The sequence below is a fragment of the Dendrobates tinctorius genome, unplaced genomic scaffold (assembly GCF_039654945.1).
Source record: "Dendrobates tinctorius isolate UK_male_01 unplaced genomic scaffold, ASM3965494v1 ptg000103l, whole genome shotgun sequence".
Classification (NCBI taxonomy): domain Eukaryota; kingdom Metazoa; phylum Chordata; class Amphibia; order Anura; family Dendrobatidae; genus Dendrobates; species Dendrobates tinctorius.
In genome coordinates this window covers 18445659-18464717 of record NW_027361771.1, presented here as the reverse complement: position 1 = coordinate 18464717, position 19059 = coordinate 18445659, and positions in this window count along the sequence as shown.

Below are 19059 nucleotides of genomic sequence, written 5' to 3'. Positions count from 1 at the left end.
CCACTTTGCCATTCGCCACAAGAGGGGCAATGGAAACACCGATGGGTTATCCCGATGAGGGGAGATTGCAGACGGGCGGGCGGGGGAACACCAGAAAATGCTGCCCCCAAGCATGCCCTCTGAAGGGGGAGGTGTGAAGAATATGGGTGATTTTAATGTCAGATTACAATTCTCCTTCATAATGTGTAGTTGCAACAGGACACCTGGATCAGCAGGTGGTCTAGCCTCCTCAGCTTCAAAGTGAAAACTCACACCTCCAGCAGTTTATCTACTATCCAGGCCATGACAAGATCATCCCCTATAGGGCCCACACTGTGTCACTGCTTTATCCAGTCAGATAGGATTTCATAAGGAGATATAAGAAGGTAACTGACATGTTTTATATGCTTATACTTTTTGTACAATATCCTATATTTGGATATTAGACCATTGTGTATGTATAACCATTATGGATATAGTGTATTGTCTTGTGTGCTCTTAAAGTGATTAAATATATAATTTAACCTTGGGCTGCTCTTTTAGCTCAATTCATATTTCCACACGTCCGTGTTCTCTGTTTTAACTTCATATGCCACCAGGGCAGGTTTCTGGCCTGATATAATCCCGTTATCAGACCTGGTTTTTATCTAATGAGGAACTGGTGGCAGTCCAGTCGGGCTGGCAGGGCTCTGTTTTACTGAGGCTATTGAAAGGGGCTTCTCAGCCTGACACGGTTTTGAGAAAGTGTGGGCCACATTTTCTCACTCCCCATACCTCTGTGTCAAACAGACTTTACGGTCTGGGTGTGGTACGTCACATTGATGCAAGTGGGAAGAACCGTACAGAGTGATCCCTTCGATGTAATAGTGACATCAGGCGAGACTTGGAGGTACAAGTTCATAACAGGCATATGTCACAGAACTCCTCTGTGGGTGCAGACTTGTTTTAATTGGTCAGTATCAAAGGAGAAAAAATTAAAGCCCACAGATAGCTTCTTCGCAGGGGTGGACATACTGCCTGTGCAGCCGATGCAGCTGTTCGTGGGACCAGAGAGGGAGGGAGGGTCAATCATTGGAAAGTTCATTATTGTGTCACCTGTGCTTAAGAAACACCTGTCAATTCTGTGTAGTGTCCTCCTCTCTGTATTATTGATGGGTCATTCTCAAACAATCGGATACACAGGGCCATCTCCCTGCTACATACGATGGCAGCCCGCACCCCAACCTACAGAAGAACATGGCCAGCAGCGGTGGATTTTTGGTGTTGTAGAACAGTACAGCTCTGTTAACTTTATAGTGGCCATGGCTGGGTACTGCAGATGCCCCCATTTTGATTTGAATAGAGGCGGATATGCAGTACCTAGTTGTGGACACTATATATTTGATGAAGCTGAACTCTTCTGCTCCGCAACTGAGCACTTCTGGCAACAGCTGGTCTCGGGAGAAGTTGATCGGCAGTTGCTGATCAATGGGGGTCACACCTGCACTGATCTGATATTGATGACCTATCCTAAAGATAGGCCATCAATATTAAAGTACTGAACAGCCCCTTACATGCCTTGCCCTAGTGACAGGTCACCCATTTAGGTGGAGTCTGTGCAGGAAATGGCACACATTCCACATGCAGAGTATCTCCATTCAATAGGGTTACTGTCATGATCCATGCTGAGTATTGAGTTCTGCATTCCTCTTTCCCGGTCTGGTCATGTCAGGGGTTAACTTTTCTCTGTCTCGTTCTGGTGTCAGGACTGCTATTTCTCTCCACTGCTTACTGCAGGCAGTGTCAGTTATATTTTCTGCTTATGGCATGAGTAGCTGACTCTGGTGATACCCTGATTTGTCCTACTGTGTTTAGCTGACTTCACCCGTGTCTGTTCATTCCTCTCCTCCCACCCCGACTCTGTGTCTCCCTTAGTGTTTGCATTTCCCGGTATCTGATTCAGCTTTGGCTCTGACCTGATTTTGTCTCTTGTTTCTGTTATTTCTACTTCTGGCCACCATTGACCTTCTAGCTTGGCTCTGACTAAGATTGGTACTCCCCTTGGTACTCAGTTACTCTCGGATATTAATCCGGCTTTTTTGACTATCCTGCTGCCACCTGTTGGTAGCCTTGCTGCAGTGCTGTGGGTCTGCTCTGTGCTGTATTGCAGACCTCCACTCTGCTGACATCCAGTGGAGTTTGCATTTACTTGCAGAGCTGCAACGTGACAGTTACTTCACATATAGATCCGCAGTATATCAAACTGCACATCTGAGACTACATCAAGTTAATAATTGCTCCATCTGTAAATATGTATTTACCTTTTGTAAGTTTGGTATCGAAAAGAAGGGGCCCCAAGCAAGCTTCTTGCATCGGTGGGCCCTCCAGTGTCAGTGTCCGCCCCTGCTTCTGTGGTATATGCCCAGTTGTTTGAATTAAAAATGTGTATCTTTATTACAGTGGGGCATAACTTTGGAACAGAGAGTACAAAAGAAAAAGAAAAGCACTGTTCCAGAATCCATGGAGTAGAGCTATGGTGAAGATCCAGGGCCGGCGTTAGCAGCAGGCAGACCAGGCAGCTGCCTAGGGCCCCCGCTCCCCCAGGGGTCCCCAGCCAGTGGCATGCCGCTAATAGCGGCACATCACATAGCCACTATGGGGCACGCTATGGGCCCGTGAGTCAGGGGGGCCCGCCTGCCACCAGCGCTGACTCCCCCACCCCGCATCACATTAATCTATACCGGCGTCTATGACGCCGGTACAGTTCAAAGCAATGATGAAGGAGAGAGTGTCAGATGATGCTCCCTTTCCCATCATTCCCCTCTGCCTCTGACACTGCGGGTGCGGGATGACGTCACTTCATCGTGTACCCAGTGTGTGCCGCCGCTGAGACCAGAGCTGGGCTTGGAGCAGAGCAGAACACGAGGAGAGGATTGTGTGTGTTTTTTTTAAATATATCAGTGAGTGAGTACTGGACTGTGGGGACATTCTTGGGGGGGCTACATTATATTCTATGGGGGGGCTGTATTATATTCTGATTGAGGATTGCATCATACTCTTTGAAGGGCTACATTATATTCTATGGGGGCTGTATTGTATTTATTACATTCTATGAGGGTTGATTGCATCATACTCTATGAGGGAGCTACATTATACTATATGAGGGGGCTACATTGTATTCTATGGGGCTACATTATATTCTATAGGAGGCTGCATTATACTATATGAGGAGGGCTGCATTGTTTCTTTGGAGGGGCTACATTATACTATATAAGGGGGCTGCATTATATTCTATGGAGGGGCTGCATTATATTCTATGAGAGGCTGCATTATACTCTATGAGGGGGATACCATATATTCTATGCAGGGGCTGCATTATACTATATGAAGGGCATTATATTCTGTGGGAGGTTACATTATACTCTGTGGGGTGGCTGCATTATACTCTTTGTGGTGGCCGCATTATGCTCTATGGGGTGGCTGCATCATACTATATGTGGGCTGCATTATACTGTATCGAGAACTATGGAGAATGCATTATACTATATGAAGAACTATGGGGTGCATACTACAAAAAGTGAATTTTACTACATGGGTGACTATGGCGGTGCATTATACTATATGGAGAACTATGAGAAGTGTATTATACTATATGGAGGACCAAGCAGTGTACTTTCATATATGGAGGGCTATGAGGAGTGTATTATACGATATGGAGTACTGAGGAGTATATTATACTATATGGAGGACTGAGGAGTGTATAATACTATATGGAGCACTATGAGGAGTGTATTATACTATATGGAGGACTAAGCAGTGTATTTTAATATATAGAGGACTACAAAGAGTGTATTATACTATATGGAGGACTATGGGAAGTGTATAATACTATATGGAGGACTGAGGAGTGTATTTTAATATATGGAAGACTATAGGGAGTGTATTATACTATATGGAGGACTACAGGGAGTATATTATACTGTATGGAGGATGATGGGGAGTGCATTTTACAATATGGAGGACTGTGGTGCACATTATAATATATGGAGGACTATGGGGTGTATTATACTGAACAAGCAAAATGCTGCATATTCATTGAGTGACTGGATTGTTTATGCCAGAACAAAAATTATTGTTCTCAGCAGCACATCGCTGGTGTAAACTGTAGATGTGCTGCTGATAACATGATACTGTATGGGGACAGATTGATCTATTAGTGATTGTTCTGTCCCATCATTATTCCTCAGCCAGTGGAAAAAAGCCGGGTAACAAGCTTGGAACGACAACAATATCCTCTCTCCTCCTGTTCCATTCGTGACTTGTATTGTTTAATCACTTTACGCCCAAGGGTGGTATGCATGTTCATGACCGGGCCAATTTTTACAATTCTGACCACTGTCCCTTTTTGAGGTAATAACTCAGAAACGCTTCCATGGATCCCATTGATTCGAGACATAGTGTACTTCATGTTATTGGTAAAATTTCATTCATATAACTTGCGCTTATTTGTGAAAAAAATGGAAATTTGGCGAAAATTTTGAAAATTTCGCAATTTTCCAATTTTGAATTTTTATGCCCTTAAATCACAGGGATATGGCATACATAAAACTTAATAAGTAACATTTCACATATGTTTACTATACATCAACACAATTTTGGAACCAAAATTTTTTTTGTTAGGAAGTTATAAGGGTTAAAATTTGACCAGCGATTTCCCATTTTTGCAACACCATTTTATTATTACGGACCACATCACATTTGAAGTCACTTTGAGGGGTCTATATGATAGAAAATACCCAAAAGTGGTGGCACTATTCTAAAAACTGCACCACTCAAGGTGCTCAAAACCACATTCAAAAAGTTTATTAACACTTCAGGTGCTTCACAGAAATTTTTTGAATGTTTAAAAAAAAATGAACATTTAACTTTTTTCACAAAAAAATTTCTTCAGGTCCAATTTTTTTATTTTACCAAGGGTAAGAGGAGAAATTGGACTGCAAAAGTTATTGTGCAATTTCTCCTGAGTATGCTGATACCTGATATGTGGGGGATAGCCACTGTTTCGGCGCATGGCAGAGCTCAGAAGGAAAGGAGCGCCGTTTGACTTTTTCAATGCAAAATTGGCTGGAATTCAGATCGGACATCATGTCACGTTTGGAGAGCCCCTGATGTGCCTAAACAGTGGAAGACCCCACAAGTGACCCCATTTTGGAAAGTAGACCCTCCAAGGAACTTATCTAGATATGTGGTGAGAACTTTGGACCCACAAGGGCTACACAGAAGTTTATAACGTACAGCAGTACAATTAAAAAATCATATTTTTTCCACAAAAATGGTCTTTTCACCCCAATTTTTATTTTCCCAAGGGTAACAGGACCCTAGAAGTTATTGGGCAATTTGTCCTGAGTACGCTGATACCCCACATGTGGGGGTAAACCACTATTTGGGCACATGGCAGAGCTCGGAAGGGAAGCAGTGCCATTTGACTTTTTTGGCTGGAATTGGGATTTGACGCCATGCCGCGTTTGGAAAGCCCCTGATGTTCCTAAACAGTGGAAACCCCCCACAAATCACACCATTTTGGAAACTAGACCCCCCCAAGGAACTTATCTAGATGTGTGGTGAGCACGTTAAACCCCCAAGGGCTTCAGAGAAGTTTATAACGCCTGGGCATGAAAATAAAAAAAATCATATTTTTTCCACAAACATGATCTTTAAGTCCCCAATTTTTTTATTTTCCCAAGAGTAACAGGTGAAATTGGACCACAAATGTTGTTGTCCAATTTGTCTTGAGTACGCTGATACCCCATATGTGGGAGAAAACTACTGTATGGGCACACGTCGGGGCTCGGAAGGGAAGTAGTGACATTTTGGAATGCAGACTTTGATGGAATGGTCTGTGGGTGTCATGTTGCCTTTGGATAGCCCCTGATATACCTAAACAGTGGAAACCCCCCACAAGTGACCCATTTTGAACCCCCCAGTGCTTCACAAAAGTTTGTAACACGCGGGCGTGAAAATAAAAAAATCATTTTTTTTCTACAAAAATGATATTTTTGCCCCCAATGCTTTATTTTTCTAAGGGTAACAGGAGAAATTGGACCCCAAAAGTTGTTTTGCAATTTGTCCTGAGTAGACTGATACCCCATATGTGGGGGTAAAACACTGTTTGGGCGCATGGCAGAGCTTGGAAGGGAAGGAGCACCATTTGACTTTTTCAACGCAGAATTGGCTGAAATTGAGATCAGACGCCATGTTGCGTTTGGAGAGCACCTGATGTGCCCAAACAGTGGAAACCCCCAATTCTAACTCCAACCCTAACCCCAACACACCTCTAACCCTAATCTCAGCCCTAACCCTAACCCTAGCCCTAACCATAGCGCTAACCCTAGCCCTAAACCTAACGCTAACCCTAATGGGATAATGGAAATAAATACATTTTTTTAATCTTATTATTTTTCCCTAACTAAGGGGGGGATAAATGGGGTTTGATTTACTATTTATGGCAGGTTTTTATGTTTTTCAGCTGTCTTACGCTAAAAGACGCTTTTTTATTGTAAAAATAGTTTTTTCATCTCCCCCTTTTGAGAGCTATAATTTTTCCATATTTTGACCCACCGAGTCATGTGAGGTCTTATTTTTTGCAGGACGAGTTGACATTTTTATTGGTACCATTTTTGGGCACGTTACATTCTTTGATCTCTTTTTATTCCGATTTTTGGGACGCAGAATGAACAGACACCAGCATTTCAAGAATTTCTTTTGGGGGGTGCGTTTACACCATTCTGCGTGCGGTAAAATTGATAAGGCGGTTTTATTCTTTGGGTCAGTATGATTACAGCGATGCCTCATTTATATCATTTTTTTATGTTTTAGCGCTTTTATGCAATGAAAACAATTTTATATAAAAAATAATTATTTTTGCATCGCTTTATTCTGCGAACTATAACTTTTTTATTTTTTCACTAATGACACTGTTTGGCAGCTCGTTTTTTGTGGGTCAAGATGACGTTTTCAGCGGTCCCATGGTTATTTATATCTGTATTTTTGATCGCGCGTTATTCCTCTTTTTGTCCGGCAGTATGATAATAAAGCATTATTTTTTGCTTTGTTTTTTATTTTTATTTTTTATGGGGTTCGCTAAAGAGGTTAACTAATGTAACAGTTTTATAGGGTGGGTCGTTACGGACACGGCGATACTAAATATGTGTACTTTTATTGTTGTTTTTTTTTATTTCAAAAAAAGGAATTTATTAGGGAATATTTTTTGTTTTTAATTTATTTAGCGATTTTTTTATAATTTATTTTTACACTTTTTTTTAACTTTATTATACTGTCCCGGGGGGGACATCACTGTCATGTGACAGATCGCTGATCTGTCACATCATAGATCAGCTATCTGACAGAGGCATTGAAGCAGGCTTCCTCATGCCTGCGCTCTGCAGACAGTGAGGATGCTGGCTCCCTGCAGGCTCCCGAAGGTCCCCACCACCATATTGGATCCGGGGACCTGCAGGGAAGGAGGCCCCAGCAGCAGCACTGCACATTGCGCTGCACTGGGGGTGTCAGGGAAGTATGGAGGGAGCCCCCTCCCTGCCGATGCTTCCCTGATCCTCCGGTACACTGCGATTGTGTTTGATCGCAGTGTGCCAGGGGTTAACGTGCCGGGGGCGGTCTGTAACCACTCCTGCAACGTGCCGGGGGCGGTCTGTAACCACTCCTGACACATAGTGCCGGGTGTCAGCTGTGATAATCTGCTGACACCCGGCCGCGATCAGCGGCGCTCCCCCCGTGAGCGCCGCTGATCGCTATGATGTACTATCCCATCCATGGGCATAGGGGCCTGGGTCCCATGGATGGGATAGTACGTCAGATGTCAGGAAGGGGTTAAGATTACTTTGCTCGGTTTATTATGTATACCACTTTTCACATGTAAAGCGCCATGGAATAAATGGCGCTATAATAGTAAATAATAATAATATTGTCGATCACACTCATTTAGTGGCCTGAATACAATTGAAAATATGTAACTACAATCGAAATGCTTCTGTGTCATGTGCAATATGTCAGCATTTGGGGCCCCATTTTAAACTTTTGCCTAGGGCCCCACTTTGTCTAAAACCGGCCCTGTGGGGATCATTAACTGAATGTTGGTCAGATCTTGACTACATCCGCCTATTAACATCTATAACATTATTTTGTAAGAATATAACAACTTTGGGTCTTCCTCTTTTAGGAATTGCCCTTCTCCAGTACATGCCATGATCACTCTTTTAATCTCATTTGGATATCCTGCCCTAGAATATGTAATCTCATTTTGTCTGACCTTTAAAGGGTGTTGTCTATCCTGAGTTCAACTTGCAATCCTATTGACAAACCTCAGCTAAAGTTACACTTTTCATGTCCAGAAAAACATATTGTAAGACTTAAAAAGAAATATGAAGTGGGACTAAATCAGAGATTCCAGCTGGCAGCTGATCATTTCCTGAATGGTAATGCTATGACATGTGTTACATACACAGTCATCTTACACAACTAATCATTTCATTCTGTTATACGGACCCTTGTCAATAAGTGAGCGAGTTTCATGCAGAAGAGAGTTTATTCGAGTACTTCCAAAAACCCAAATGTACGAAAAACTGATAAAAGTATGTAAGATACACCATAAACATCTAGATTTAAGAGATATGGAATCCTTAGATAGGCACATATTCATGCACCACGTAAAAAATGTTACAAGTTATACTATAAATCAGCTTTGTAACAAACTCTAAAAAATGTGGAATACAATACAAAATCTGACACCACCTGCTGGACACACGTGGTACTGTACCTTGTGGAGCATTTTGGGTTTTGAATTTTTTAGACTCGGGTTTCCCTTTTCTTTTGCTGCTTATATAAAATAAAAATGAATGATACGTGCGTGGAGTATAGTAGGATTCTGCATAAAAATATAACGCATTTTTCCACTATTTGAGTCAATAGCTGATGTAGACAACTGCATAGGTATATAGTATATCTGGGGTACACACCTTGCAGCATACAGTATGTCAATTTGATGTCCCTGCTATTATCTAGAGCAATTTAAAAAAAAAAGCTTTGGCTCTGTATTATTGGTTAAATCTAGGAAGGGCTCGCGGTTTTTAATGGGTGTCATGTAAAGCTTCATTTTTCCTGCAGCTTTGGTGTCAGGAAAATGATGGCTTCCTCCCTTGGCAATAACAGTTAATTAATGGGGGCAAGCTGCAGTGCCCCCTACAATCAGTTTGCCGTCAGAGATACGAGACCTGTGATTTGCTGATAAAGTACTGCCAACATGTGAAAAAATAGAACAATCAGGCAATATTTGCTATCAGCATTCTATACCCTGAATATTCTGGAGCAGCTTAGATACTGAGATGATAGTGCACTTTTTAGGTTGTGACTTATGCACTCATTCACCGAAATGTTTGAGTTTGGTGCCAAGTCAGACCCAACTCTAACATATCTTTATTATTTTTTTTTGCAGACCATTGGCACAAAAAGCCAAAACATTTGAAACCAACCTATGGATAGAATGTTTGTGTGTGTTATTGAGAAAAAGGAAACGTGGATGAGGTCTAAACCTAAATTACAGCTACAAACTTATTCAATCTACAGTCATCATCCTGCTGTTAGTCATTGGAAGCTGTCAACAGCTCATTGCCAGAGAAATTCCTCAGTCTAAGTGACGTCCTGTGTAGTAGAGGCGCAAAGGCCAAATACATCGCATGATTATTGTGAGAGTGCGTTCGTAAGAATGCTCATTTCCCAATAACTGTGCTGTCTAAACACCCGATAAACGAGTAAAATGCTTGTTCGTCGGGTGAAATGATCTTTTGTGCTGAATAAAAGATCATTCTTCTTGGCAGCACGTCCTCCTGTGTAAACAGGACTTGCGCTGCCGAAAAAAATGGCAGCCTATGCGCACTGAGCAATCGCGCAGTGCACATCTGGAACGAGGTCGGCATGTTTCCACAGTCAACTGCCGACAGGCATCATGTTGTGTAAATGAACCCTTATTCTCTCCTGCAACACATGACGTCTCACAATGCAAGTCATCAGAAGAGCTCTGTACAGACACTTTGAGAAATCATGAGCTCTTGTCCTGGTGATAAAGTATACAGTCAGTGGTCACACTGATGACTTTTTCCTGATCATGGTACAGATTCGAATAGTCAAAACCCAGGCTCAACTACAATAACCATCCAGTCATAACGTTTCATCCTCATGGCATTGCAAGGGTGTAATTTAGTCTACATTTCACAGCTATTTGCATTGTGAGTCCAAGGTTTCCATTGGTAGGAATTACATTTGGAAAGCTCTGGCAGGCATATACAATTAACAGATGTCACTGAGTGGGTTATAATGGTTTTCATTTAACATATGCGTCATAAAAAGCACGATGTATACGTTAGATGGATGAATGTGAAATAGAACATACAGCTGTGCTACTCTATTCCATAGAGGTAAAAAAAAAAACAAAGACCAAAAGAATAATTTTTTCGCCTCCATCTGGTGAATCAGACCCACTTAATGTATATTCTGGGTGCCTTCTTGGTAAACGTAGATTGCTAACACACGGTGAGAACAGTTTGATATATTATTAAGTCTTTTCAATTGGTTTTATAAATAACAATAAATGCAAGCGAGCACTGCATAGATTTTTATTCTCTACTACAGGAGTCCCCAATCTGTGGCTCGGGATCTACATGGGCTCACGGCTGTCTGCCACCTTGGTGCATTAACACCAGGCCTGGCAAACAGTCATGAAGAGCGGGACTCCAGATGGTGACTTTGTGGTTAGCCCTACACAGAAGAGCAAATCTGTGAGCGCATACATTGCCGGGGGCATAGGGGGGATAAGTATAGTAATTCCAGAGACAGGATGATATTGCCAGTGAGAGGGCTGCTTGAAGTGGCTTGCAATAGTGGTGAGAGTTCCTAATGCAAGAATACTGAACGTGGGTAAGGTGAGGAACCCCTGGCTGTAAGTATCCTGACTATACGTAAGGGAAGGAATGGGGTATAAAGTCTCAGTGTTCTTTCAGTGGGGAAACTTTTGCTGTGATTTTACCAATAATGGGGAGCTTTCGGTGTCACTACTGGGAGGGGAGAATAGGGTTGGATGTGGCTCGCGACCATGTTTGAGAGGTGAATTTAGCTCTCAAGGTAAATAAGTTTGGGCGAGGAAGATAGAAATGGAGCCAGCTCAACACACCAGAAAAATTAAAAACGCACAACATTTTTTATTATAAATCCTTTAAAAATGAAAATGATGAAAAAAAGTTGGGCATCTCAGACAACAAAGCATTAAAGAGGGGTGGTGTGTATAACAGAGATCAATCCATATGAGTTTCGAGCTACAAGGCTCTTGATCACTGGATCCAGTGTTCAAGAGCCATGTAGATCGAAACGTGTATGGATTGATCTTTTTTATACACACCACCCATCTTTATTGCTTTGTTGTCTGAGATGCCCAATTTATTTTTTTCCATCACTTTAATTTTTAAAGGATTTCCAATAAAAAAATGTGTGCATTTTTCCAGTGTATTGAGCTGGCTCCATTTCTATTTTCCTCAATCAACTTCAGCGCTGCACAGCAGTGAGGACACCGTGCTCCTCCCGGATTGGAATAGCATCTCAGGGGTGAGTTGAATTTTTTTTTTATCATTCAAAAAGGTTTGGGCACCACAGCTCTATAATTGTAACCCCTAAAAAAGTGTGCACAAGCTCCAACTTCAGGAGCTGCTCTATTTTTGTTTTTTACAGACTGTACAATTAATACATGAACATGTAACACATGTACTGAGATTGAAAAAATGATGAGCTATCAAAGACCATCACTATGGACCCAAGCAAAAATTCACTACAGTACATACAACTTCACATTAGAAACCATGACAATATTGAGCCAAACGATCACTGAGAAATCCCACTGACTTCAGGGCCTGTCAGAGTACAATAAATATACAGGATTAGCTGAAGGAACTACCTCTTCCATTTGCAAATCCAATACTAAATAATCAATTTTATAGAAATTACAAACCTTACTTATGGAAATTGCACATTGATTTTGTGTGCTACATATCTCGAATTAGTATACAATTGTCCGTAGTACCTTGACGCTCGGCATGTGTTCTTTGCTTTTCAGTCCATGAATGGTTTTGTATGTGGCTTAGTGAAGCTGATGTGCACGACTTCTCATCAGTAAAGCCTCTGCTCCAATGTAGACTCCAAGTTTCCTAATGAATAACACAGAGAGATGATTGCAGGAAAGGCAGATGTCACTGCTCCCTCTTCCCTGTGTATGGCCACTTGCTGGAAGTAACATCAGCCTGGAAGGAAACATTTGGAAAGTTGTCTCCATCCACGTACAAGTCTTTGATGATTCTTGGGTGTGGAGAGGGAAATAGGAGAATTTGCCAAACCAAATTAAGATCTGAACTCTATTGTTTCTTTTCCAATCAAGTTCTTAAAGAAATCACTAGACGGACACATTCTGCTGTTACCTTACTGTTCAAAGAGATATTTTTTCCTATGAAAACTAGACTGCTCTCAGTCTCCTATTTGTTTAGTTACATTGAATATACAGGAAGGTCTCATTGTTGTCCCTGGAGGAGGACTTCCTTGAAGAGAATTAATCTGTAATGAAGAAGGAGTGTGTCTTTGAGCTACAAAAATCCCATCATTCCCATATACAGTACTTGCCCTTTTGTTGAAATTACTTTATAAATAATCCAGGGCATATGTACAGTATACAAGTGTATGAGGTACATTGCCGTTAGCATGAGTGTAAATCTGCATACCTCTATACTACTAAATGTTTATACAGTATAGGCAACGCCACTAAGAGATAGCAAATTGTATACTACTATTGCTATTCACTTACAGGAAGCCAATGACAAAAAATACAAATGAACCTATCATATTATAAAAAATACTGCTAAACTTCCCTACGGTCACGGTATAACCAATGCATAGTGGAGGCATTTTAGGGCACAATGTCTAAACCTCTAGTGATAGTGACACCGTAGTGATCTAATAGCCATAGGAAATGCACCTGCATGATTTCTGGCTGAAGATGGTCTAAGGCCAGGGCCAGCGTTAGGAGCAGGCAGACTAGGCATTTGCCTTATGCCCCAGCTACCTCAGAGCCATGCATCTGCTATGGGGCCTATGAGTCAGGGAGGCCCGGCACCAGTGCCATTCCCCGACCCTGCATTCAACTGTATCAGCCTCATAGATGTCGATACAGTTGAAAAAAATGATGAAGGAGAAAGCGTTAGGTGACATTCCCTATCCTATCATTCCCCCTCTGCCTCTGATGCTGGAGAAGCATGATGACATCACTTCATCGTGCTCCATGCTGTGCTGGACAGTGGAGCTGCAGAGACGTGCTGCAGACACGGGAGCAGCAGGGAAAAAGGGAGACCTGTCCCCTGTAGACTGTGAGCCCTTGCAGGCAGGGTCCTCTCTCCTTCTGTACTTATGTGTATCTTGTATTGCTCATGTTTATTGTACTTGTCTATATTTGCCCCTTTTCACATGTAAAGCGCCATGGAATAAATGGCGCTATAAAATGTATAGTAATAATAATAATAATGTACACTCTGCACCCCATCTTGACTGAAAAAAAACAGAAATGTAGACATTTTTACAAATTAATTAATAAAGAAAAACTGAAATATCACTTGGCCATAAGTTTTCAGGCCCTTTGCTGAAACACTCATACTTAAGTCACATGCTGTCCATTTCCTTGTGACCCTCCTTGAGATGGTTCTACTCCTACATTGGAGTCCAACTGTGTTTAATTAAAATGATAGGACTTGATTTGTAAAGGCACACACCTGTCTATATAAGACCTCACAGCTCACAGTGCATGTTAGACCAAATGAGAATCATGAGGTCAAAGGAACTGGCCAAGGAGCTCAGAGACAGAATTGTGGCAAGGCACACATCTGGCCAAGGTTACAAAAGAATTTCTGCAGTACTCAAAGATCTTAAGAGCACAGTGGCCTCCATAATCCTTAAATGGAAGAAGTTTGGGACTACCAGAAGTTTTCCTAGACTTGGCCATCCAGCCAAACTGAGAGAAGAGCCTTGGTTAGAGAGGTAAAGAAGAACCCCAAGATCACTGTGGCTGAGCTCCACAAAGTCAACTATCACTGCAGCCCTCCACCAGTTGGGCCATTATGGCAGAGTGGCCCGACGGAAGCCTCTCCTCAGTGCCAGACTTATGAAAGCCCACATAGAGATTGCTAAAAAACACATGAAGGACTCTCAGACTATGAGAAATAAGATTCTCTAGTCTGATGAAGACGAAACTAGAAATTTTAGGTGATAATGCCTTAGCATTATGTGTATGTGTGGTGTGGTGTGGTATGTGTGGAAAAAAACAGTCACTGCTCATCACCTGCCCAATACAATCCCACCAGTGAAACACGGTGGTGGCAGCATCATGCTATGGGGTTGTTTTTCAGCTGCAGGGACAGGACGACTGGTTGCAACTGAAAAAAACATGAATGTGGCCAAGTACAGAGAGATACTGGATGAAAACCTCTTCCAGAGTGCTTTGGACCTCAGACTTGGCCGAAAGTTTACCTTCTAACAAGACAATGACCCTAAGCACACAGCTAAAATAGCAAAGGAGTGGCTTTGGAGCAGCTCCATGACCACTCTTGACTGGCCCAGCCAGAGCCCTTACCTAAACCCAATTGAGCATCAAGATGGGGTGCAGAGTGCACATTAATGAGAAAAAAATGAACTTTTTTGAATTTACCAAATGACTGCAATGAAACAAAGAGTGAAAAATTTATAGGTGTCTGAATACTTTCTGTACCCACTGTATATATCAATGAGTATGTGGTGGCCATAATACTGTAGGACTGTGGTGCTGCATTATACTCTATTGGGGCTGCATTATACTCTATGGGAGGCTGCATTATACTCTGGGGGTTGCATTTATCTCTATGGGGTGACTGCATTATACTCTATGGGGAAGCTGCATTATTCTCTATGGGGTGGCTACATTATACTCTATGAGGGGGCTGCATTATACTCTATTAGGGGGCTCCATTATACTCTATGGAGGGCTGTATTATACTCTATGGGAGGCTGCATTATACTTTGGGGGGTTGCATTTAACTCTATGGGGTGACTACATTATACTCTAAGGGGAGGCTGCATTATTCTCTGTGGGGTGGCTACATTATACTCTATGAGGGGGCTGCATTATAAGCTATTAGGGGGCTCTATTATACGCTATGGAGGGCTGCATTATACTCTATTAGGGGGCTGCATTTTACTCTATGGGTTGGCTGCATTATACTCTATGAGGAGGCTGCATTATACTCTATAGGGGACTGCATGATACTCTATGGGGCTTGTAGTGCAGCGGGGTTGGTGCAGTGCAACAGATAGGCAGGTACCACAGAAAGTTCAACATAAACAGTGTATTTACTCTCAGACTCACATACAGGAGTGTTATCCTCCGTATAGCAGCCGGATTTCAGCCAATACAGTTCATGTTCAAAATCCATCACCGTGTCTCTTGGGTGCATAAGATCGTAGCCGGGATCTCAATCTGAGCATGCATTGCCCCGGCAGTCATTTTCCCGGAGGCCACCGCATCACAACAATGGATATGCGGGGCATCCGAGCTTTCACCAGATATTGGTGGAGCCACCGCCACACCTGCTGCACCAGCCTGGGATGGGATTTTCCGGAGGCCACTGCATCGCAGCAATATATATGCGGGGCCTCTGGACTTTCACAAGATGTTGGCAGAGCCTCGAGCACCGCCGCAAAACCTGCTGCACCAGCCTGGGATGGGATTCATATTGTCAGACCACCGAACACCCTCTGTGACTACGCTCCATCAGCGCTACTGATTTTCCCTGGTGAGCTGAATTCAGACTGTAAGACGGACCCCCATTTGACACATTAATTTTTTTCCTTCTGAAAATTTGGGATGCGTCTTATGGTCCGGTGCGTCTTATAGTTCAAAAAATACGGTACATATTGACCCTCGCATATGATACACCTCACTGCCTCACAGGGCTGCTCTATACTCTATGGGTTGGCTGCATTAAACTAGGACTTTGTTGAATGTATTATACTATATGAAGGATTATGGGGTGCATTATACTATAAAGAGTGCATTGTACTATATGGAGGAATGGAATATGGGAGGTACATTATACTATACGAAGGACTATGGGATGCATTATACTATATTGAGGACTATGAGGTGTGATTTATACTATAGCGAAAATATTGGCTGTGCATTATACTATATGGAATACTATAGAGAGTGTATTATAGTACATGGAGGACTATGGGGAGTGTATTATACTGTATGGAGGAATATGCAAAGTGTATTAAGCTATATGGAGGGCTATGGGGAGTGTACTATACTGTATGGAGGACTATAGGGAGTTTATTATACTATATGGTGAACAACGGGAAGTGTATTATACTATATGAAGGACTTTGGGAAGTATATTATGCTGTATGGTGGACTATGAGGAGTGGATTATACTATATGGATGACTATGGGGAGTGTATTATACTACATGGGGTGTTGTGGGACACATTATCCTATATAGAGGACTATGGGGCACATTATATTATATGGAGGACTATGGGACGTGCATTATACAATTTGAAGGACTATGGGGTGCATTATACTATGTGGAGAACTATGTGGTGTATTACAGTTGTGGCAAAAAGTATTGATGTCCCTGCGATTCTGTCAGATAATACTCAGTTTCTTCCTGAAAATCATTGCAAACACAAATTCTTTGTTATTATTATCTTCATTTAATTTGTCTTAAATGAAAAAACACAAAAAGAATTGTCCTAAAGCCAAATTGGATATAATTCCACACCAAACTTAAAAAAGAGGGTGGACAAAAGTATTGACACTGTTCGAAAAATCATGTGATGCTTCTCTAATTTGTGTAATTAACAGCACCTGTAACTTACCTGTGGCACCTAACAGGTGTTGGCAATAACTAAATCACACTTGCAGCCAGTTAACATGGATTAAAGTTGACTCAACCTCTGTCCTGTGTCCTTGTGTGTACCACATTGAGCATGGAGAAAAGAAAGAAGACCAAAGAACTGTCTGAGGACTTGAGAAACCAAATTGTGAGGAAGCATGAGCAATCTCAAGGCTACAAGTCCATCTCCAAAGACCTTAATGTTCCTGTGTCTACCGTGCGCAGTGTCATCAAGAAGTTTAAAGCCCATGGCACTGTGGCTAACCTCCCTAGATGTGGCCGGAAAAGAAAAATTGGCAAGAGATTTCAACGCAAGATTGTGCGGATGTTGGATAAAGAACCTCCACTAACATCCAAACAAGTTCAAGCTGCCCTGCAGTCCGAGGGTACAACGGTGTCAACCCGTACTATCCGTCGGCATCTGAATGAAAGGGGACTGTATGGTAGGAGACCCAGGAAGACTCCACTTCTTACCCCGAGACATAAAAAAGCCAGGCTGGAGTTTGCCAAAACTTACCTGAAAAAGCCTAAAACATTTTGGAAGAATGTTCTCTGGTCAGATGAGACAAAAGTAGAGCTTTTAGGGCAAAAGCATCAACATAGAGTTTACAGGAGAAAAAAGAGGCATTCAAAGAAAAGTACACGGTCCCTACAGTCAAACATGGCGGAGGTTCCCTGATGTTTTGGGGTTGCTTTGCTGCCTCTGGCACGGGACTGCTTGACCGTGTGCATGGCATTATGAAGTCAGAAGACTACCAACAAATTTTGCAGCATAATTTAGAGCCCAGTGTGAGAAAGCTGGGTCTACCTCAGAGGTCATGGGTCTTCCAGCAGGACAATAACCCAAAACACACTTCAAAAAGCACTAGAAAATGGTTTGAGAGGAAGCACTGGAGACTTCTAAGGTGGCCAGCAATGAATCCAGACCTGAATCCCATAGAACACTTGTGGAGAGATCTAAAAATGGCAGTTTGGAGAAGGCACCCTTCAAATATCAGGGACCTGGAGTAGTTTGCCAAAGAAGAATGGTCTAAAATTCCAGCAGAGCATTGTAAAAAACTCATTGATGGTTACCGGAAGCGGTTGGTCGCAGTTATTTTGGCTAAAGGTTGTGCAATCAAGTATTAGGCTGAGGGTGCCAATACTTTTGTCCGGCCCATTTTTGGAGTTTTGTGTGAAATGATCAATGTTTTGCTTTTTGCTTCATTCTATTTTGTGTTTTTTCATTTAAGACAAATTAAATGAAGATAATAATACCAAAGAATTTGTGTTTGCAATCATTTTCAGGAAGAAACTGAATATTATCTGACAGAATTGCAGGGGTGTCAATACTTTTGGCCATGACTGTATATCCATACATATATCAATAGATATTTCCATAGATATATCCATATCCATGTTTCTTAATGAACAATATGTTTCATTTAAAAAAAAAATGTTGTGGGCTCACGCGCAATTTTCTGCGCCAGAAGGGGAAAGCCGACAGCTGGGGGCCAATATTTGTAGCCTGGGAAGGGGGTAATACCAATGGCCCCTTCCCAGGCTATGACTATCAGCCCCCAGCTGTCTGCATAGCCTTTACTGGCTATTAAAATAGGGGGACCCCCACAAAAAAAATGACGTGGGGTCCCCCTATATTTTATAGTCAGAAAGGCTACGCAGACAGCTGCAGGCTGATATTCATAGCCTAGGAAGGGGCCATGGATATTGTTCCCCCCTGCTACAAATACCAACCCGCAGCTGCCCCAGAAATGGCGCATCTATAAGATGCCCCAATTCTGGCACTTAGCCCCTCTCTTCCCACTCCCGTGTTGCTATTGTAAGGTGACATTAAGCCCAGTTAATAATGGAGAGGCATCAGTAAGACACCTATCCATTACTAATCTTATATTTTGAAAGGGTTAAAAAACACACACACATAAGAATAAAGTATTTTAATGAAATAAAACACAACACAGTTTTCATATTTTTATTGCACGCCCAGATCCAAGCGACGCCCTCGGTCTCCTATAATAAAAAGTAAAAAAATAAACCAACTGTATACTCCCTGTCTGACGCAGTACAATTAATAACGAGT